General features: G+C 38.9%; 1 pseudogene; it reads right to left on the reverse strand.

Annotated features, from left to right (window-relative positions):
* Positions 1-23,735, reverse strand: part of LOC131249627 (uncharacterized) — a 147,983-nt pseudogene that overhangs the window by 51,369 nt on the left and 72,879 nt on the right.

Below are 23,735 nucleotides of genomic sequence, written 5' to 3' on the forward strand. Positions count from 1 at the left end.
TAGATGACCTTTGAAGATTGTGAAGCTTGAGATCTTTGAACTTGATGTAGCACTAAACATGAGATCTTCTATAGCTTGAAAAACAATTCATCTTGTGTTGTACACTGACTTGAGTCTTGAACAAGATCACTTCTACTGTTGTAGCTTGTACTTGCATTCTTCTGTAGTAGCTTGCACTTGCATTTCTTGAAGTAGTTCTTCGTTCTTGACTTGAAGTAAAGTGCTTAGAGCGGTGATGCAATGTCTTGAACATTTATAACAATTAACAACGCAAGAAATAGATTGAGGTTTTGGCACCACAAAATTTGACAACCAAAGGAGCATAAAACCATAGCACTTAACAGTTAACAATTCAATATCAAACTGACACCTTAATGTGCTAGATGTGACATGTGAAATCAAGACTCAATTAATATTTTAAACTTCTAATCATGAATTAATAATTCAAACTTCACTATGAAATTTAACAAGTAACTGAACCCAAAAGTCATAAATCATCAACATTAAGTATCTTATACTTCTAAATCATGTATGAACTTCAAAATCCCTCAAATTCCTAAAATTTTCACAAAATTTGCTCAAAGACTAAGAAAATCTAATTAGCTTGCCTAATCCACACCCCCAACCTAACATCTACATTGTCCTCAATGTAAAAGAAATAAGCATGATTTGTAAATGAGCAACGTAATTGAAAGAGAAGGGATGGAAAGATAGTACCTGATGAAGAAATTTTGAGACTTTTTTCCAAAGGATCTCAGCATGAAGGTGGTTACACAACAGTTATCAACCAAAAACAAACTATCTTAAAATGGCAGAAGTAAACTATCCTAAAACGTCAGAAAGCAATAAACCTATCTATACCTCCGTTAGACTAAGAGATCAATCCTGATAAACAGGATCATTCAGAGGAATGGACATATCCTTTGAATCAAATTTCTCAATAAATGACTTTAATCGATGTCCATTTACTTTAAACTCATTGCCATTGTTTGGATTCTGAATTTCAACAGCCCCATGAGGATAAACATTAGTAACAGTGAAAGGGCCGATCCAACGAGATAGGAGCTTACCTGGAAAGAGATGTAACCGAGAATTATATAAGAGGACCTTTTGACCTGGTGTGAATGATTTTTGAAGAATGTGTTGGTCATGAAACACCTTCATTTTGTCCTTGTAAATTCTCGAGTTCTCATACGCATCATTCCAGATTTTTTCGAGTTCATTCAATTATCGTTTGCATAGCGAGCCAGCATTGCCAAGATTGAAATTCAAATTTTTAATCGCCTAATAAGCTCTTTGTTCCAACTCCACAAGCAAGTGACACGCCTTCCCATAGACAAGTATAAAGGGAGACATTCTAATAGGTGTCTTAAACGTGATACAGTAAGCCCATAAGGCATCGGTCATTCAGATTGACCAATCCTTACGGTCAGGGTTAAACTTCTTTTCCAAGATGTGTTTAATTTTCCTATTGGAAATCTTAGCTTGCCCACTTCTTTTGGGTGATATGGAATGCTTACCTTATGAGAAATGCCATATTTCTTCATTAGGTTCGTGAATGGCTTATTACGAAAATGTGAGCCCCCATTACTAATGATGGCATGAGGCGTTCTGAACCAGGAAAGAATGTTTTCTTTTAAGAATTTAATGACCGTTTGATGGTCATTGTTCCGGTACGAAATCGCTTCAACCCATTTAGTGACATAGTCTACAGTGAGTAAAATATATAAATTACCAAAAGATTGTGGGAATGGTCCCATGAAATCAATGCCCCAGCAATCAAATGCTTCAATGATCAGAATGTGGTTAAGAGGCATCATATTTTGACGGGACAATGCTCCTAACCTCTGACAATGCTCACAAGCTTTGAAAAATCATGAGTGTCCTTGAACATAGTGGGCCAGTAAAAGCCACACTGTAGAATCTTGGTCGTGGTCTCTTTAGTAAAAAAGTGACCACCACAGGCCTGAGAGTGACAGAAGGAGATGACACTTTGGTGTTCATTATCTGGCGCACATCTCCTTAAGATTTGGTCTGGAAAATATTTAAACAAGTATGGATTATCCCAGAAGAACTTACGAACCTCGACGAAGTATTTTTTCTTATCTTGCACAATCTAATATGTCGGCGTGAAACCTGTGGCAAGATAATTAGCAATATCAGCAAACCATGGTGAATGGGAGACTTTGAACAATTGTTCGTCAGGGAACATGTCATTTATATGTGTTGACTTAAGGGAATCAGAGAGATCAAGGCGGGAAAGATGGTCAGCCACTACATTTTATACTCCCTTTTTATCTTTTATTTCTAAATCAAATTCTTGGAGTAGGCAGATCCATCTTATTGGGCGGGGCTTAGCATCATTCTTAGAAAGAAGATACTTGAGTGCTGCATGATCTGTGTAAATGATAATCTCGGATTCGATCAAGTAGGACCTAAATTTGTCCAAAGCGAACACTACAGCTAAGAGTTCTTTTTCCGTAGTAAAGTAGTTCACTTGGGCAGGATTTAGAGTTCTACTTGCGTAATGAATAACAGAAGGCTTCTTGTCTTTTCTCTAGCCTAAAACTACCCCAAGCGCATAGTCAGACGTGTCACACATAAGTTCAAAAGGAAGGCTCCAATCGAGTAGTTGCATGATAGGTGCAGTGATTAACATGCCCTTGAGCTTAGTAAAAGCTTCATGGCATTGCTCGGTCCACTCGAACAATGCATCTTATTGAAATAGATTACATAAAGGATGAGAGAGGTGATTAAAGTCCTTTACGAATCTCTTGTAAAAATTGGCATGTCCTAAGAAGGATCGCATGTCTCGTATGTTCTTGGGTGGAGGTAGGGTAGAGATAAGATCAATTTTCACTTTATCTACCTCGATTCCCTTGGACGAGATGATGTGTCCAAGAACAATTCCCTTACGAACCATGAAATGACACTTCTCCCAATTGAGTACCAAATTTTTTTCTTCACATCTTTTCAACACACATTTAAGATTCTCTAAGTAATCGCTAGAAGATGGACCAAAGATAGAGAAGTTATCCATGAAGACCTCTAGATATTGCCCCACCATGTCAGCAAAAATACTCATCATACATTCTTGAAAAGTGGCAAGGGCATTACACAATCCGAATGGCATCCATCGATAAACAGAGGTGCCAAAAGGACATGTGAACATGGTCTTTTCCTAATCTTCAGGGCCTATCTTTATCTGGTTGTAGCCCGAATACTCGTTAATGAAACAATAGTACGAGTGACCAGCTAGCCTTTCCAAGATTTGATCAATGAAGGGCAAAGGGAAGTGGTCCTTTCTCGTGATGGTATTCAATTTCCTATAGTCGTTACACATTCTCTAACCAGTAGTAACTCTAGTTGGCACGAGTTCATTGTTGGCATTAGCTATGATGGTGATTCTAGACTTCTTGGGAACTACCTGAGTTGGACTCACCCATTGACTATCGGATATTGAGTATATGATACCCACATGAAATAGTTTAAGAACATCGGCCTTAACCGCTTCCTTTATGTTTGGAATTAGTCTACGTTGAGATTGTTGAGAGGTCTTCGTATTATTGTCAAGATAAATGCAGTGAGTACAAATCGAAGGGTCAATTCCCTTGAGGTCCGCAATCGACCATCCAAGGGCTCCCTTATGCTCAATGAGAGTAGAGATGAGCATACTCTCCTGCTCTTACTCAAGGTGGGCAGAAATCACCACCGGGTATGTCTCATATTGACTTAAATGGATATATTTTAAATCAGAGGGCAAAGGTTTTAGGTCAAGCTTTGGTGCCTTGAGATTAGACGGTAGATGCACTACATCAATTTAAGGCAATTCTTCAAATTGTGGCCTCCATTGGTTAACTTCAAGTACCAGCGTGGTATCCAGCATGGTCCCCATCTCCCTAATCATGTCATCATTAAAATCATGGGAGTGGGCCAGGCACGTCACTAGAGGGTCTGAGGATATAGTCAGAAGTGCTCTATCTTCTATGAAAGAATCAATCAGGTTAACATCATAGAAATTGTCTTCATCCTCTAACTATTTTCCTGTGTTGAAAAAGATATTTAACTCCAATGTTATATTTTCAAAAGACAAAGTCATGACTCCATTCCTACAATTAATGATTGCATTTGATGTGGCAAGGAATGGGCGACCAAGAATGACGGGAATTTGAGTGCTCATGTCCATGATGGGTTAAGTATCCAGGATGATAAAATCTACCTGTCAACCTGGACCAACATATCCTCAATTATCCCTCTCAGTACACGAACTGATCGATCGGCAAGTTGTAATATAGTTCGGGTGAGTTTCAATTCACCCAAACCCAGTTGTTCGTATACCGAGTAAGGAATTAGATTTACACTCGCTCCCAAGTCAAGAAGTGCATGCTCAATCTGGTAGTTCCCAATTACACAAGCGATGGTTGAGCTACCGGGATCTTTGTATTTCTATGGCACATCTTGCTTTAGGATGGCACTTACTTTTTCATTTAAGAAGATTTTCTTTTGAATATTTTTCCTTCTTTTGTTCATACACAAGTCTTTCAGAAATTTGGCATATGAAGGTATTTATTTAACCGCATCTAGTAGAGGAATATTGACCTTCACTTGTTTCAACACCTCTAGAATGTCCTGAGAGTTAGAGAGAGGTTTTGGTGCAATCAATCGTTGGGGGAATGGGGCAATCGGCTTACCTTGAAGTTCTAGTTCTAATTATTATGGAGCAGTATTAAGTCTATCATTGTTGTCCTCTTCCGGGTCCTTAGGCTTTTCAACCCTTACCAGAATAGATTTGTCAATTATCTTCCCACTCTTAAGAGTGGTGATAGACTTAGCTTACTCCATGTAACTTGAAGATCTTAGATCACTTATTTCGTATTGCGAAATAGGAATGGGGAAAGGTTGGGCTGGAAGAATCCCTTTTTCTCCGATTGAATTTTTCATCTCATGCCCTTGTATGGCCTTTGAAATGTCTTGAAGGGTTTACAATATACCCTGAGTGATAAGCTCTTGGTTTTGAATATGTTTTAAAACTAGATCCTCTGGAGGTTTCACTTGATTTGGAATTTGATTGAAAAACCTTGAGTAGCAGCAGTTTGTCCATTCCTCCAACTGAAGTTTGGATGATTTCTCCAACTGGGATTGTATGTATTAGAGGTAGGTCCATTTAAAGGTCTTTGGTAATTATTCAAGACATTAAATTGCTTATTCAACACCTCTTGAAAGGCAGGTATTGTTGGACAATTTTCAGTTGTGTGAACGTTGCAAGCACAAATACCACAAACAGTTTCCTTAACCTTATACTTCTTTAATTCCATGGCCTCAAATTTTCTTATGAGATTAGACACTTTAGAATTGATATCATCATCTTCTTTTAGAAGGTATAATCTAGCCCTCTACTTTAATTGAGTGGACCTAGAAGTGGTGCTTGATTTTGGGTAAGTGTCACATGAATGTGCGTTTTCAGCAAGTCTGTCCAAGTAGTCCAACACATCATCGACTTTTTATTCATGAATTCCCCATTGAACATTATCTCAACCAATTGGCGCATGGAAGATGTCAGTCCATCATAGAAAAAGTATATAATGCACCACTTTTCAAAACTGTGTTGTGGGCATGAACTGACAAGATCCTTAAACCACACCTAACACTGGAAGAATGTTTCATCCTCCTTTTGGGCGAAGTTCATGATTAACTTTCTATGAGTGTTCGTTTTATGAGGTTGAAAAAAATTTCTTTATGAACTCCATTATCATGTCATTCCATGTGCCAATAGATCTGGGACGTAGTGAATGCAACCACGTCTTAACTTTCTCTTTCAAAGAAAAGGGAAAGAGTTTTAGTCTGACCATGTCCTTAGACACGTTTGGAAAATATAAAGTAGCTATGATCTCATCAAGCTTTTTCAAGTGCAAATATGGACTTTCAGATTCAAGTCCATGGAATTTTGGAAGGAGTTGGATCAACCCTGGGTTAATATCCATGTGTCCCATATTTTTTGGAAAAATCATACATGAGGGTGTGCTCACCCCCACCAGTTGTAAATAATCTCACAAAGTATGAGGCAGGGGTGCTTGATGCACCTCATTCTCATCCTGGACTTCCTCGACCCTAGGTTGAGGTTGTCTTCCCGGTTGATTAACCGGTTGATTTGTAGTCATAACCTCAATTAACTCTGAGGATCTCGAGTGGTGTCTAATCCTGTGATTGATAGATAGCCCCTCAACCAATCCTCCTTCACTCAAATGACATCAAGTGTTATCACGGACCCACTTGGGCACGAAACACTTTCAGCCCTCAATTTCAGATTCTAACCTAAACCTAAAAGAGAAAGAAAATTGAAAGAGAGTGATTTGGGAAGAAGTTACCAAATTAGAAGTTCCTAATTAAAATCCTGCAAAACAAAACAAAACAAGTCAGTTTCTAAAATTAGAAATTCTAAAATTAGAAAGTTCCTAAAAATAAAAATAGAAAGTAAACTAGTTTCTAAAAAAGAACAAGGAAAGTTTCTAAAAACCGATTAAGAAAGTTTTAAACCTAGAATTAGAGAGTAAGTTAGTTTCTAAGAAATCCTAGAATTAGAAAGTTTCTAAAAATAGAAAACAACCCTAATCTAAAAATAGAAAATAGAAAAACCATAATCTTAACTTAATTCTAAAACTAGCTAATCTCAGAAAAATACAACCATTAATCCCTAGCAACGGCGCCAAAAACTTGTTCACAACCCCAAGTGTAGGGCTGCGATGTACTAATAATCTCAGTAAGACTGATGTCAAATCCAAAGGAACTAATCTTGTGCGTATTCTGAAAACAATTAGAATGAGAACTAGAAAAAGATAAAAACCTAAATCTGGAATATTTGAGAATAATTGTGAGAAATTTAATGAAAATTTTAAGAAATTCAAAGGTGAGAAACTAGGGTTTCCAAGGATCCACTTGTAGAGATCAGGGAGATCTATGCTTGATTAAGGTCACACGATTGGAATCATAGTCCCATCTTATCCAATTGGAAGATATCTCGGTAAAATCAAATTTGAACTTCCTTTGACCTAGTCGTCAATAGATGAGAGGTGTGAGAACTAGAAGTGATTCCATCACAAAACCATGCCTAATAGACAAGACAAACAACAGTAATTTACCAATCCCAAAACCAATTTGAGAGATTTGTGAAAGTTAGGGAGGATTCCATCACCCAACCATGCCAATGGGACGATGGTGAACAACAAGATTTCCTAAATTCACAATCTCAATACATGAAAAGAACTACTTAAAGCTATCGCAGATCCATTGGAATTTGAGTCACAACAAACCATTAAAAATTGAAAGTATTCTTTATAATCAAACTAAAATCAAAGAGAGTTCAATATAAACATGAATCAACGCAATAGAAACATCCCATTGCACTACAAGCTTCACCTGTTAGCCCTAGCTAAAAGGTTTATCCAACCATAGATATGATTGAACTAGAAGCTCTTAATAAAAACATAAAAACAACTAAGGAAAGGGAAGAAAAACTCTTAGCGACAACTTCTCCATGCTTTTGCTCCACTCCTCAAACCTTAGATGATGCCTAAGAGTGCCCTAAGGACCCCTATTTATAGTTTTAGGCCTTAACCTTTCGGACCGAGTGAAAATTTTCAGAAACTATCTCAAATTTGCGCAATCCGCGCAAGTTTTGCTTAACACTCAACTGGTTATAGGACGTCCTCGACTGGTCGAGCGAGATAAAAATTTAGTTTTTTTACTCGCTGGAGTTCAAGTCAAGGCATCTCGACCAGTCGAGTGGTGTCTAGGACTTGTCGTGAGTAGCCTGGACTAGTCATGTAGAGGCCAGCACTGGTCGAGGATTATGCAATTTCACATCAAAACTCTGATTTTCTTCATTCTTAACTTGATTTTCTTGGATCTTCAGTGTGTGCATTCTTCATTCTTGGTCTTGGTGATTCTTGGGGCAATAAATACATGCTTTCAACATCCTTTTTAATCCAAGCTTTAAATTCACCTTACAACACAAACATGATTAAAATAGAACATTAAGCATTATGTATCCAAGCCCGTACCATTCCGTAGGCTTCCGCGATCCTCCAGGTCGAATTTCGGCAACCCGTGATCTATTATCGGTGTTTGTGCGTGATCCTGAGTTGTGTCCCATATATCAGAGTCGACTCGACTCAAAACTTGTACCCTTGTGACTGCGCTGTCGCCATGGTTCCGATGCCGCGTCTCCTATGCCAAGGCGATACCTGGGCCAGGAGATGTGGACCCGCGTTCAGTTCGAGGAAAATGTCGCACGTTGTAATCCCAAGAGAATGTCTCATCATCACATCAAATGTCAAGTACTCCATCCCATCACATCAAGTACAACACTCATCCCCAAGCAACCCCTAAAGTCAACTCTCTCTCTCTCCACCCATCAAAGTACACCCATCCATCACTCACCATCCCTCTCTCCCATCACTTCTCTCCCATCAACTCCCTCTCTCATTCTCTCTCTCCATTTTCAAGCAACTCCAAAGGAGAGAATTGACCATGGCTTCCATGAGAGAAGCTTTGTGTGGCCCACTCCCTATTACCAAATCCAACCCTTCAAAGCCGATCTCAACCATTAGATCGACCCCCTTGGAGCTCTAAAGCCTATAGGCGGAAGGAGGAAGGAAGAAATTCAAGGTGGGAGATTTTATTAGTTGATTTTGCGATTTGAGGGCCCACATATGTGGGACCCATCTTGATGTATGTATTATATAGGGAGGGCCCATATTAGCGGGGTCCATCCCCTCCTCACCGTCTCTCTCTCTCCTCTCTCTCTCTCTCTCTCTCCCTTTGATGTCGTGTGGCCCACCTGATGCGTGTGACATATCCACGCCATCCATCAGGTTGGGCCAACTTTGATGTGTGTGGTGTGTCCACATCGTCCAGCAACTTGGACGGTGAGACCCACCGTGGCATATGTGTATCATCCACATCGTCCAGCAACTTGGACGGTGAGACCCACCGTGGCATATGTGTATCATCCACACCGTCCATCCATGGTGGAGCTCACCTGATTTATGTGTGCATCCAGCCATCCATCTGCTAGACTGCCTGGACGGTGAGGATTCACCCCACACGTGGGCCCCCTTTTTAAAAAAAAATGGAAGTGGATTGGATAGAGCACCGCATGCAGCTCCCTGGGCCACCATGATGTATGGTTTCATCCAGCCATCCATTGGCCAGGACGGTGGACTCCACCATGATGCATTGTTTTATCCAAACTGTCCATCCATCTAGAGGACGTGGCCCACCCCTGCGCGTGTGGGTAGGACCAACCTTGATGTATGAATCATATATCCACACCGTCCATTTCTGGATAGTGCAGAGAGGGACCACTGTGATGCATGTGGTTGGTCAACACGCCCAACCTCCCTGGACGTTGGTCCCTGTTTAAAAAAAATAATAAAAAAATAAATAATAATAAATGATAATATTGATAATAATAATAATAATAAATATAATAATATATATTATATTATAAACTGGTGGGCCCCACGTGGGACCCACCTGCTCTTTTTGAAGCAGTAGCAGCTGCATCATACAGTAGCTATATAGCTGTTGTATTGACGTCAGCGGCATGTGGGACCCTTGTGATGTATGTTTTGATCCACACCGCCCATCTGTGTGGGCCTGACCATGATGTACGTGTATTATACACATTGTCCAATAGTTGGACAGGTGCGGTTTGGATGGTGCTGATTTACATGGGAAATGTTTGGATGGTGCTGATTTACATGGAAATGTTTGGATGATGCTGATTTACCTGGACAATGTTTGGACAGTGCTGATCATCATTAGTGGGCCATGTGCCCCATGGAATGATAGTGTACAGTGATACACATGTTACACCTACAACTATTGAAATGATTTTTGGTGTGGTCCAAGCCCATTTGAGGCCCATTGGTGCGGCCCATCCATGAGGCTCATCATTATGTATTTTTGGCCCATGTGTAGGGCCCACCTATTTGTATTTTTGGCCCATGCCACTTGTTTTGTATTTGAAGCCCATTTAAGGCCCATTGGTGCGGCCCATCCATGAGGCCCATCATGATGTATTTTTGGCCCATGTGCGGGGCTCACCTGTTTGCATTCTTGGCCCATGTGATGGGGCCCACCTATTTTGTATTTGAAGCCCATATGATGAGGCCCGACTTGATATACATGAAGGCCCATTGTGATATGTTGGAGGCCCATGGGATGAGGCCCATTGTGATGTATCTGAGGCCCATGGGCGCGGCCCATTGTGATGTATTTTTGGCCCATTAGTGCGGCCCATTGATGCAACCCACTTGATGTGTATGAGGCCTATTAGTGCGGCCCATTGATGTGTATGAGGCCCATTAGTACGGCCCATATGATGCGACCCACTTGATGTATATGAGGGCCATTGGTGAGACCCATGTGTAGGGCCCACATATTATGTATTAAGGCCCATGAGCAGGGCCCACCTGTTGTGTATATAAGGCTCATGAGTGAGGCCCATTGTGATGTATTCGAGATCCATGTGATGTGACCCATCATGATGCATATTAAGCCCATATGATGCGGCCCACCGTGACATGTATTAGGACCATGTGATGCGGCCCATAGTGATGTGTATGTAGCCCTTGTATGAGGCCTATTGCGATGTATATTAGGCCTTTATGTGAGGCCATGGGCCCACTTTATGTTTGGCTCTATGTGGGCCATTGCTTGGGAGCGATATTGGTTAAATGTGCACATTGATGGGCAATGATAGTTAAATGTCCACATTGTGACCTTCCCTTAGGCCCATTGTGAGGTTCATTCTTATTATGACTAGGCTGTTTAGGTCCATCCTTGATATGAGGAGAGTACACCATCATCTTATAACATGCTTAGTATAACTTCACGATCCATGCCCATGTGCATCATGTGTATGCTTGATATGAGGAGTGATTGACCATTGCATATGTCATTGGGCAGGTTGTTATGAGACTCCCTGATAGGCGGAGTTTGTCCCACATGAGCGCAAGGTATGCATAGGATTGATGCATGACTGGATTGTGTGACTCATGTATCTTGCATTGTGTGTTGTGATTACTATACGCCCTAGCGACATCAAGGTCGTAGCCTCCACAGGCATGTTGTGGATGGCCAGATGGGACACCAAAAATCTGTTACTAGCATCAGGCCGCCATAGATGGCCCTGGGTGAAAATCCCTAAACCCTCTTGGTACCAGAGGATGCCCCAACGTCGAAACTGAGTGGATATATATATGTACGCATAAGGACCGTCTACCAGTAGGCCGCGACTACCACTGTGTCGTGATCGGTTGGGAGGGGGTGTGGCCTTACCCCTTCGAGGGTAGTGGGCATAGCTAAGCTGAGTTTGACCAGCTCATGATTGGGTCCACTATCGATGTGCCAGGTAAATATTGGTTGACTACTGGCCAGGCGAATAGTGAGGTCTCTTCCACTTGCATGGTTGCGCGTCCAGTGGGCAGCGATTTCATGTAAAGTGTACTAGACCCTGGTGATAATCCTAGAAATGTATGGTATTGTTATGTAGACTTATTGAGCAAGAGTTGCATACTCATTCATTCATTCATTCACTATCCACTCGGGCTGGTGGTCCACAACTATTTGTTACGTGTACCTTCGCAATGGTCAGGATTTCAGTTGGGGCGCGTGACTAACCTGAGATTAGGAGTTTACCACATTAAGTCTGACTATCTAAATTTAGGTATGGGACTGGTTTGGATAGAAGTCCCTTGTGGTGGACCCTGTAGCCTGCGAAACTACGTACTATCATCCTGACTTCACACTCCAGCTTGGTCATTTCATTCACATTGCATATTACATTGCATCCTCAGCACATAACACTTACTTTACTATGCTTCTATATTACATGGCCTAGATAAGGTTGTTGGTATTCGTGAACTTGGTATTTGATATTTGTCTTACTATGTCTACGCATTCATAGCTGATCTACATTGCTTCCTCAGTATATGATATTGGTTTATTATGTTTTTGCATCGCGTAGCCTGGATAAGACTGGTGGTATTTATGGACTTACTAGCATGTTTCCGCATTACTCTGATATTGTACGATTTTTGGATCGCTATTATTTTCGCTTACTCTGATATCTATATGCTTAGCACGTGCATTGTACACACTTACACAACCCTCTAAGCTTTCTATAAGCTTATACACGATAATGCATACAGGTTGTGTTAGGTCGCAATAGCGTTGAGTTTGGAGCATGCAACGGACTTTTAGAGCTTTGATTTTTGATATATGTATTTCCCTTTTAGCATTGTATTCAAATGTTTATTTTAGTGGATATGTGATGATGATGATATCTTTGTGATTTGGGTAAACTTGTGGTTATGCTTGTTATGAAACAAATTTACGTAAAAATAATCCTCCTTGTAGGATCCCAGGATATGAATCTGGCGTATGGACGTTGGAAGCCGAGAATGGGGTACTACAGAGGCTGTCGGCACCGGATTCGGTGATTGAAAATTTTATAAGCCCGGTTTCCGAGTTTGGGGCATGACAATTATCATGTTCATAAAATCAAGTAATAAATAGGGTCCAATATGTAATATTTGACCCTCAACACTGATAAAAAGTGGGAGAAGAAACCTACCCACCAAAACGATGTTGTTTCTTATAGAAAGTATTTATTTCTCTTATTGCAAGTTATATATGATAAACACTAAGGGGGAGCAGCATGATTCTGTTTTACATATCAAGTCCTGAGTTGTAAATCTATATGTGTGATATGTAATTATTTTTGTTTTAGTATCTCATTAGTATGGACCATGACATAGTCGTAGGTTAAGTTATTTTTGTCAGGTAATTGACAATGGGGGAGATTGTTAGTGCACTTATTTGCACCCATGTTTGTCAATTACGTGATTAGTTGTTTCTTATAGTCGGATGATTTCTTGGCAAGTGAAGACCAATGACGCAACTAGATCAAAAGCATTAAAGCCACATTGAAGACAAAGAACAGCTTCTGCGATCATAACTTTTCAAATAGATGATCCCAACCCAAATAGAAAATATCTACTTAGGTCATTTATTTCAAGTCAATCCCAAGTCCATAGTTTATCCTATAGTATTGGCATAAGGAAAACCCAACTTGTTGAATGATCAAAAGGACAAAAACAGTAAAATCTGTCCACCTTCGGTAGGAAGAAGGTGTCATCAAATGTCACCTTTGGTACCATCAAAGATACCTTCGGTGTTACCGAAGGGACTCAAAACTGTCCAGCAACCTCACACATGTAATTCAGTATCACCGACTGGGTAATTCGGTGACACCGATAGCCACTGACGACCAAAATAGACAAATTTTGGTGCCACCAAAATAGACAAATTTTGGTGCCACCAAAATAGACAAATTTTGGTCAGTAACTCGAGGGATAAATTCGGTACTACCGAATGATATTTCGGTACCACCGAAGCAAGTTTGATGATACTAAACTTAACTTCGGTAACACCATAAACTAGCCATTTTATATCCATTTTATATACGTTGGAACCTTTTTCCTATAAATATGGCTTGCAAAAACTTACAAAAATAGTGGAAATAGGCACCAAAGAGTCTCTAGTGTATCCTAAGCTTATCTTAACCTACTTAGACTCTATCCATATGAGTTCATGTTCTCTTTATTGTGATCCTTCACTCTTATGAGCATTCAAAGATCCTAATTAATGAAGAACGTGAACTCGTGCCTTCTCTAGAGTACAAAGACCAAAATAATAAGAATATCCTTGGTTCTTTAATACTCTAGAGCATCCATAGGTTGAATCTCTTAGGAAATTCACTCATTATCCTAGATAGGAGATTCAATCAGCTCCCATAACCTTGGTCACTTTTAGGTACATCTTATGCAAGGTTCTTGATCGTCAAGCCGAGCCAACAAGCAAATCCAAACTACGTGATCGGGGGAGCACAGGGAAGCTGATTCAAGCTCGAGAGCGCGAAGATCTAACAACCCGAGACAAACTACAAAAGTGAACTCAATTTAACAAGTAAGTGTCATAGTTAAGAGTTAAGAGTTTAAAGTTTAGTCTCTTTCTTCGTGTAGGATTGAGGCTAAGAGTTTGCTATCAACAAACTTGATTAGGTTCCTAATGTGGGACCTTGGCCGGGGGGTCGTAAAAGTAGTTTCCTTGTGTGAGACCTTGGCTGGTGGGCCTAAACTTGAGGTGCCTTGTGTGCGACCTTAACCAGTGGGTCTAAACGTGGGTTCTATGTGTAGGACCTTTACTCTTGCAGAGCACATAAATTTGTCTCCTTAGTGTAGGACCGTAAAGGTTATAGGTGAACCTGTTTAAAACCTTTGATAGTGAAATCCGATGCACTCTGGGATTGACTATGGATGCCGGGAGTGGAGTAGGCACGTACCCGAACCACTATAAATGCTTGTGTTTGGAATGTTCATTTGTGCATCTGTTTAAATCATGCTTATATCTGCTTAAATGTTTAAATTTGTTACATGATTAGATGAATGTTATTCATTTATAGGAAGAACATTCCACACACAAAGCTCACAACACTAGGCTAGGTGTTATATTTTTATATCTTTAATAGCCTTTGTGATTGGATCCTCTAACTAACTTGGAAGCCATTAGAGTTGTATTGCCTTACTACCTTTAAAATTGAATGATCATTTAAGATAGGCAATCAAGTTTTTCAAATAGGCAGAAATAATTGAAAAGTCCTATTCACACCCTAGGACATTGCCTCATATTCCCTCTTTAGTATCAGTGGTGTAAACCGCAATTTCACCCTCACTTCCTTAGCTTTGGTATTAATTTTTTAGTCTAGCCAAATTATATTATTGACTTGGGTGTAAATATGCATTTGATTTAAAGTTCTCACTAGCCAAATAAAACTCAAGATCTACAGCTGGCTAGAAATCATAGAATCGCTTAGGGTCGGGAAATCTCGCAATTCCCTAAGTCCAGTTACTACCACGATTAGTCTATGATTGTAGATTCTGAGTAAGGGCCTCGGTGACCGAAATGGAAGTGATTAAGCACAATTTTCCGCATGTATAATGTGCGATCTCTATTTCACAAGATTTTATAGTTTTTTAGGATCAAACAGAATTTCGATACTTTTATATTTGGTCATGCTTCGCATAAACCATATGGGCTGGGTAGGAGAAAATGAGAAAAATAAACTATCTAACCATACATCATAGAGTCAAGTGGCCCCGGGTAGGTAAATAAAGTAACCAGTAGCAAGTAAAATGAAATGCAAACTAGCGTTACTTCTTGGAGCTAAAAAACACTTGCTAGGAAAATAAAATTAAAATACAGTAAATAAGGTGAAATACCAATTAGCCTTGCTTTACAGGATTTAAGATTCTGGATAGGCAAATAAGTAAGAGAAATTGAAAGAGGAAAAATAATGCAGAATGAGATAGAAGGAAATATAAATGTAGTTAATGCACTGGTAATGTGTAGAGTGGATTACGCGTAAATTGTGGTAGACAACTCTTAGTTTCAGTGACTTCTTTAATGGAATTGTTTGTCCCTTATATCGGGCGGCATGTCAGCATATTGGAAATCTTTAAGGTACATCAAGAAACACCTCAAGGTGAACTCCAATCCTTGGACCCTCTCTGTGTTTTTCCATCTTTCTTTATTCTCTATTTTTTTACTCTTTCACTCTCTATTTCTTTTTCTTTCACTCTCCCTCTCTGTCGCACTTTCCTCCATTGCTCCCTCTCTATTCGGCAACAAGCCCCTTATATAAGTATTGATAACAATAATTTGCTATCAACAGGCGTAGCTCGTTGGATTGCGTTGTGGGTGCCGACGTTTGAATTATAAAGTAATATATGTCGTACTTGTAATAAATATTTTAATGTATAATATATTATATATTATATATAAGTTAAAAGGTAATGATGACTATTATATATATATATATTTATTTTATAATAAATCTTTATATATATATATATATATGTTGGTGCACAAAAAATGTACAAAGTTCTCATTGCACATTGTGGAGAACTATAAGTAATGAAGAAGAGATTTTGAGAGAAGAGAAGATATCAGAGACAAAGAAGAAAAGTCTAGAAGAAGAAAGAAAGGAAGTAAAGAGAAAAAGAAACCGAAGCAAAAGATATAAAGGCTTGAGTTGCACTGGATCACGAGTTCGCGGAGCATGAGTTGCGCTGGAGCACGAGTTGCGCTGGAACGTGAATTATGTCAGACTGCGATACTCATCATAGTTGCACCGACCCACGCAACTCCTCGAAGGGACGATCAAATTAGAGTTTACGAAGTGGTTCGAAGTGGGGTCCACAATATGGGATTCAAGGGCCCACACGTGCGGAAGCCTATAAATACTCCCTTCCCCCCTCATTTGAGAATTAGATGTCTGGAAGACAAGTGTCTCTGACAGGTATTGGAGAGAGAAGAGAGAGAGAGAGAGAGAGAGAGAGAGAGAGTGTGTGTGTGTGTGTGAAGAAGGCCAGGCCGCGCTACTCCTTGTGAGTTACGCGGACCCGCGCAAATCCTCTGCTCGTGCAACTCATGGATGAGTTGCACAGGTACTCTATGAGGGCAACATCCTGTTGATTTTTTAAAAGATCCCATGCAAGGGGAAGATCCGTGCAACTCATCTCCTATGGAGACATGAATGATATGAGCTAGAATGCTGCCGAAATTACCATTGAACTTCTTCTCCTTTATTTCATTGCACAGATTCATTGTACTTTATTTCAGAATCAAGGGAGATACGAGGACATAATTTAAACTTAGAATTAATAAAATCTATGATGATGAATGTTCTTCTATTTTCTTTGTTATTATTAAATGATAAATCCCCAAATGAAATACTTTTCGTTTCTTGTCGAAACAAAATGGCAACTCTACTGGGGATTGATTATTATTCAATGATAACTTAGAAAATATTTAGAGAATTTTCATCATTGTTTGTCGTCGAATAGACGCCAAAATGGTGACTCTCAATGGGAACATCCTCCCCTTCATCTCTAAAACAAAGTACGATTTTATTTAATTAAAATAATTGATACTCAGTTTTGAATTGTAGTTATTCCGTCCTTACACAACTACAATGGCTTTTATCCCGACTAATGTGATTGTTTACTTTATACCTAAAAGGATTTGCACAAAATTGCATCGACAATACACAACCATCGCCACAAAGAATACCAGAGAAAGTTGAAGCAGTTACGATTAAAGATAGATGAGACTAGAGAATTCAGTTTGACTAAATTAGTCTCTACTTGCCAATGAGAAAGATGAATCAGATAACGAATTTGTTAGTCTATTGAAAGACTTGTAAGCATCATGTTGATATCTTCCAGGAAAATCGGATCAGGCGAACATTGGAATCGGTATCATTACTACGGCTGAACTATTATATGATAATGCTCAAGCCCAAGAGTATTATGGCAATCGAGTTATTGCTATAGCCGAAAGGTAAAATATTTTTTATTATGAAGATTCATAGAGAAAATTCCACCCAATCAAAAGGGGGCAAATCAGCAATAAAGCTCCAATATAAAGCTCCATGCTCCACCCACAAAGCTTAAATGTAGTAAAAATCAACCCGTATTGACTGAAAGTGACAAGTCTTGAGTCATCGCCGAAGTCATAACTCGTGGAGAAATATAGAAATTCATTAATAGATAGAAAACTTTGGGAGAATAGCTTCATGTAGACAGTTATCCGAAGAAAAGGAACAAGTGAATATGTGCCTAAACTCTATGAAAACAGGAATTGCATTTAGACTCATAAGCATCAACATATCTCACAACAGAAGAGAAACAAGGAGAAGAGAAGACTTGGATCGTTACAAGGGTCGTGTAAATGATAAACGACCTCGATTATATGACTCTTACAAAGGATATATCTTCAAAAAGGAATATGTTTTGCCGATGATGGAGCAATTACGAGCTACTGGAACTATCAAGTTACCTCAGCCTAAATATCTAGAGGAAGTTGAGATGATGAAAGAAAAGAATTATTGTTGTTATCATCATTTTCTGGGCATCCCACGGAAGACTGCTTAACATTGAAGATATATTATAGAAAATGATAAAGCAAGGTGAGATAGTAATTAAAAAAAAAGGATGAGAAGCAAGACAGAAAAGTAACTATAAATATGGTGTCCGCAAGGGATCCGTCAAAGATATGGAAAGATAAAGGGAAAGCTGTTATGATAAGAAAATCACCATTTTCTACATCTCCTACAGCAAGTTTCATTAGAAACATTCATTATTATTATTCACAGCTTCATGGGTCATTTACCGAAGAAATCAGTACAGGTGTTTTAGCTTCTATCTGCCAAAGACAAGATGAACCAGTCAATGAATTCATCGATCGATGGAGGATACTAGGGGCATCACGTAACAACTAGTAAAAAAAGAGAACATGTTAAGTTGTGTATGGAATGCATAAAACCAGATATTGCAATGGGTCTTATCAGTCTGAATATACAAATCTTTCAAGATCTGATTGTAAAAGCTTGCAATCTAGAAAAGCTCAGTATGAAGGTGTTCAATTTTTATATGAGCCAGTTGTTTCAAGATTCTAAAAAGATTTTGATTGATACTGTCAAGGAAGAAAAAGAAAGGAAGAATTATCAAGTTGAATAAGGAAACTCTGATGAAGGAAATACGAGCAGTTATACAATGGAGAAAGTAAAGAAAAGATTTAGATAATTCAAGACTGCGAAAAGTGAACATTATATAACAGAGAAAGTAAAGAAAAGATTTAAATAAGTCAAGAACTGCGAAAAGTGTACATTCGAAGAAGATGATATGCTTCCCATGATGAATCTATTATTGGCTTAAGGGAAAATCAAACTATTATGGCCAAAACGTCCAAAGGAAATGAAGAAAATAAGAGAGAATGATTACTGCTATTATCATTGTTTTCTTAGACATCGAATTGTGAATTGCTTTGTCTTAAAGAATATTCTACAAAAGATGATTGATGATGGTGAAATTGTCATAAGGAAGACATTAAATAAGAAAGGAACGTGAAGCCATAAGACAAGCATATTCCTTGGGGAAGTAAATTCTTATCGGTATATACACCTGTCAATGCCCAGTTCATCAAAACTGTTATCCTTGAAGATGATCACAGTTTTGATTTTGAAGATTATCAGCATAATACTTCCAAATCAAAAGGGGGTAAGACAAGCAGAATAACGGAAGAGCCTCAAAAGGCAAATGCCATGTATTCTTCATCATTCTGAATAAAAGGCAGATTTTCTAGCATATCAAGTTCAAGCGCCAATGATTATTGCTAAATGAAAAGCGCCAACGATTATCGCCAAACGAAAAGCACCAATGATTACCATCAAATCATCAAAAGCAGTCCTCACTATCGTTATATTGCCAACACGAAGGCCATTTTATTATCTAAATTTATCGAAATTAATAGTACCACCAAGCTGATACACTATTGTAACTATAAAATTTTGTTTCATATCATCGGCATGAGGTGATATATCAATTTTGATTTATTACCTTTAGCAGGACCTATAAAGCCAGTTGCATATAAATATCATTGGCAATGACGATCTATCATCTATGGCAATGGAATATGGAGATCTATCATCAATGGCAGTGAAATAAGTTTATAAAGCCAACCACATATATGTCTTACGACAACGATGGCAATCTATCATCTACGGTAGCAGAGCTGAGCATATGAAGCCGACTACGTATAAGAATTATCATCATTGGCGATGACGATACGTGAGATTATTTGGGCAGCAGTGAAAAGCATGTTGCCTTAAAAAGCCCGTAAAGAACATCACGTGCACCCATACAGGTAGTTAATGAAGCAATCACATAAGACCTATGCCGTCTATAAAGTTTCTGACAGTGTCACAAGGGTTGGCAAGAAAATGCCCTCTAGTGAATGGGTCTAACCGTACAGACGAAGAAAAAGTGAGTCTCTGAAGCAAGATGACTCCCCAAATCCCTGGCTTGATTTAAGTAGTAACACATAGGGATGGGTCTCTGAAGCAAGATGACCCCTCATTGATGGACTGGCGGCCCTGGATTTGGTACTCGAATATATCCTTGTGTGCCCCATGAACTCTAGTGAGTTACTATGGCCAACCCTATGCGTAAAACCTACCATGTTCACTGCCCCGGTAGCTTCACTGGGCCCCTCTCTTAGATCGCGGTTTGTGAACTCCCCATCCGCGATAAGCCTAGTGAACTCTAGAGAGTTACAGAGGTCATTCGCATAAGACCTTGCTCCAACTATTTACGACCCTAAACTGTGATCACTCCAACTACTTACGAGCCTAAATTGTGATTGCTCCAACTACTCAAGAGCTTAAACTGTATGTGAAAGTGTCCAGTCCAGTCATGTCAAGTCATGTCCAATAAAAATATATTCAGACAAAAGTATATTTATCCTTCTGACAAGAGTCGCGACGTCTTTCTGTCTCTTGCCTTCTTGATGATGAAGAAATATTATCTCACAAAATGCTTAAAGGCGGCAGAGAATAAAATAGCAAAGAATTATCATTTTCTTCTAGGCGGTCTGATGACTCAGATGTATTCTTTAAATTCCTTAAAGGAACGCTGAGTGTTATCCATCTTTCATTAGTAGCAGCATGCTTTTCTTCGCAAGTATTATCTTCCAAAGAAATCCTTATGCAAAGTTGACCTGGACAGGGGGGCATAATTTGTCTCTTCAAAGTAACCTATACCTTGGTCTTTTTGATAATTTCTTACATGCGGATAATCTGTCTCTTCAAAGTAACCTATACTTTGGTCTTTCTGATAATTTCTTACATGCGGTGGAAGAATATGTACGGCACAGTCTACTGGATAATAATTGCACACCAAATAACATTGGTGAACCCACCAACGTATCCAGCAATAAGAACTATGGACTAAATAGTTATAGCTAGGAATTATGAAGCAAGATCCAGTATTGACATTCAAAAGTTGCCTCCATATCAAAGCCTAGTTATATGGTCCAATGCCATAACTTCTCACTGTTCTAGTCATGATATTGCAAGTCTCCGGTACTGTCTGATCGAAATCAAATTGATGGGCAAATCGACTGGGATAATATGGTTCTCACCAGAACTTATTACCTTCTTCCAATGAAAGAGTAATGAACCTGATGGAGATAAGGAATGAATGTTCGCTAAAAGAGATGGAATCATTATCGATAACTTCTATATCCTCCGAAAAACTAGTAAATGAAAAGAAGTGTTCTCTATTTTTCTGAATCAACAAAGGTTCAAGGAAAATACACTCCTAACCAGCCTATAAAGAAATGTCAAGGAATACAAACTAGAAAAGACTCAGCGGTTGAACTTTTAGAGATGAAAATGACATCTCTGAAAGCACGATATAATGAGCAAAGAATGCAACAAATGCAATGCAGAGCACGCTAAATAAGCACAAAGATGGAATGACCAAATCATTGTCATATTGCAAATATTACAATCATTCTAAAAGCTTTTAATTTATTTCACAATTATCAATACTTCATGAAACTAAATTGAAAAGTTATGATATCTTGAGATACTAATTCCGATTAATGTGGCAGGAAAGATTACCATTCGAAATCTTGGATTATGCAGACCATGAATAAAGGAGACAGTCGAAGAGATTGTTGTAGTAGGAGTAGCATTAAAGAACAATTCCATAGCCACGGAGTTCAAAGAAAGAGTCGCTGAGTTGATCAAAGAGATTGTTGCAGTAGGAGCAATATTGAAAGACAGTTCTCTTATTAAGTTACTCAAATATGGAGTCGCCACAACTGTTACAGTGGCAAGTTTCGATGAAAAGAGAATTGTGCGAATAAGAGAGTCAAAACTGTAGAGGATGCAATTGTAGCTCTGTTCGTATAAAGACATTCTAACTGATTGACCGCTATGAAGATAAAGTACTTTTGTTGCTGCATTATCTTCGCTATTGAAACATTCACTTGGTGCTTCTGACTGGGGGCATTCAGTCTTCCGTTCAAGCGCGATCATTCAGTCTTCCGTCCAAGCGCGATCATTCAGTATTCTGTTCAAGCGCGATCATTTAGTATTATGTTCAAACGTGATCATTTAGTCTTCCGTTCAAGTGAGATCATTCAATCTTCCGTTCAAGCGCGATTATTTAGTCATCCTTCAGTCGTAATTCATTCGAGCTCAATTCATCTAAGCTTGATTCTTTTGGGTTCGACTCTTCAGTTCTCCGTTCAGGCGATCCTTCTCCGTTATGCGACCAATTATACTTTCATGAAGAATCCTTTTCCAACGTAAAAGGATTTTTGTACAAAAGAAGATCGATCCTCTAATTGATTTCGTATACAAATCAAAGAAGGATTGAGGGGGCATCTATTGGTGCACAAAAAATGTACAAAATTCTCATTGTACGAGATTTTGAGAAAAGAGAAGATATTAGAGACAAAGAAGAAAAGAATAGAAGAAGAAAGAATGGAAGTAAAGAGAAAAAGAAACCGAAGAAAAAGATATAAAGGGTTGAGTTGCGCTGGAGCACAAGTTGTGCGGAGCATGAGTTGCACGGAGCATGAGTTGCGTTGAAGCACGAGTTGTGCTTGAACATGAGTTGCGCCAAACTACGCAACTCTTCATAGTTGCGCCAACCCGTGCAACTCCTCGAAGGGACGATCAGATTGGAGTTTGCAAAGTGGTGCAAAGTGGGGTCCACAGCACGGGATTTGATGGCCCACACGTGCAGAAGCCTATAAATACCCCCTTACCCCCCTTATTTGAGGATCGGATGTCCAGTAGATCAGTGCCTCTGACAGGTACTGGAGAGAGAGAGAGAGAGAGAGAGAGAGAGTGTGTGTGTGTGTGTGTGTGTGTGTGTGTGTGTGTGTGAAGAAGATCAGGTCGAGCTACTCCTAACGAGTTGCACAGGCCCGCGGGTACTCTATGAGGGCAACATTTTGTTGATTTTTTATAAGTTCCCAGGTCATTTCAAGTACTTCGAGAGTTCTAACACTCCCTTATCATATTAATGAAGGAAGATGCATAAGAGGGGAAGATCCGCGCAACTCATCTCCTATGGAGACATGAATGATATGACCCAGAATGTTGCCGAAATTGCCATTGAACTGCTTCTCCTTTCTTTTATTGCACAGATTCATTGTACTTTGTTTCAGAATTAAGGGAGATACGAGGATGTAATTGAAACTCAGAATTAATAAAATCTATGATGATGAATGTTCTTTTATTTTCTTTGTTATTATTGAATGATAAATCCTTAAACGAAATACTTTTCGTTTCTTGTCGAAACTATATATATATATATATATATATATATATGAAACATAATGATTCGTTTTTGTATTTTTCTACAAACTGTTTAAATGATTATATTTTGATTTTGTCCATCCATTTTTGGTAATCTTAGTCTCATTTGAAAGATAATGATATAAGCTTCTTAACAAGACTAGAATTAATTCGATCGAACTTTATTTGATTTGTTAAAAGTATAACTGTTCAATATATGAAATCAGTTGTCTGCAATTTCACCAATTATTTGTTTTCGACTATTTTAGACTCCTTGAAAATATCGCTTGATAAGGTTTTCAATAGAACTGAAATAACTACAATCGGATCACGTTTGATTTATCTGAAGTGCTGTCAGAATTTTTAAGATTTTGACCGCTCGACAATGCATGGTTTCAGTGGGGTGTCGACAATATAATACCTTAAAAGGAGCTTTTAAAATGTGAGCCCT

The sequence above is a fragment of the Magnolia sinica genome, chromosome 6 (genome assembly GCF_029962835.1).
Source record: "Magnolia sinica isolate HGM2019 chromosome 6, MsV1, whole genome shotgun sequence".
NCBI classification, from domain to species: Eukaryota; Viridiplantae; Streptophyta; class Magnoliopsida; order Magnoliales; family Magnoliaceae; genus Magnolia; species Magnolia sinica.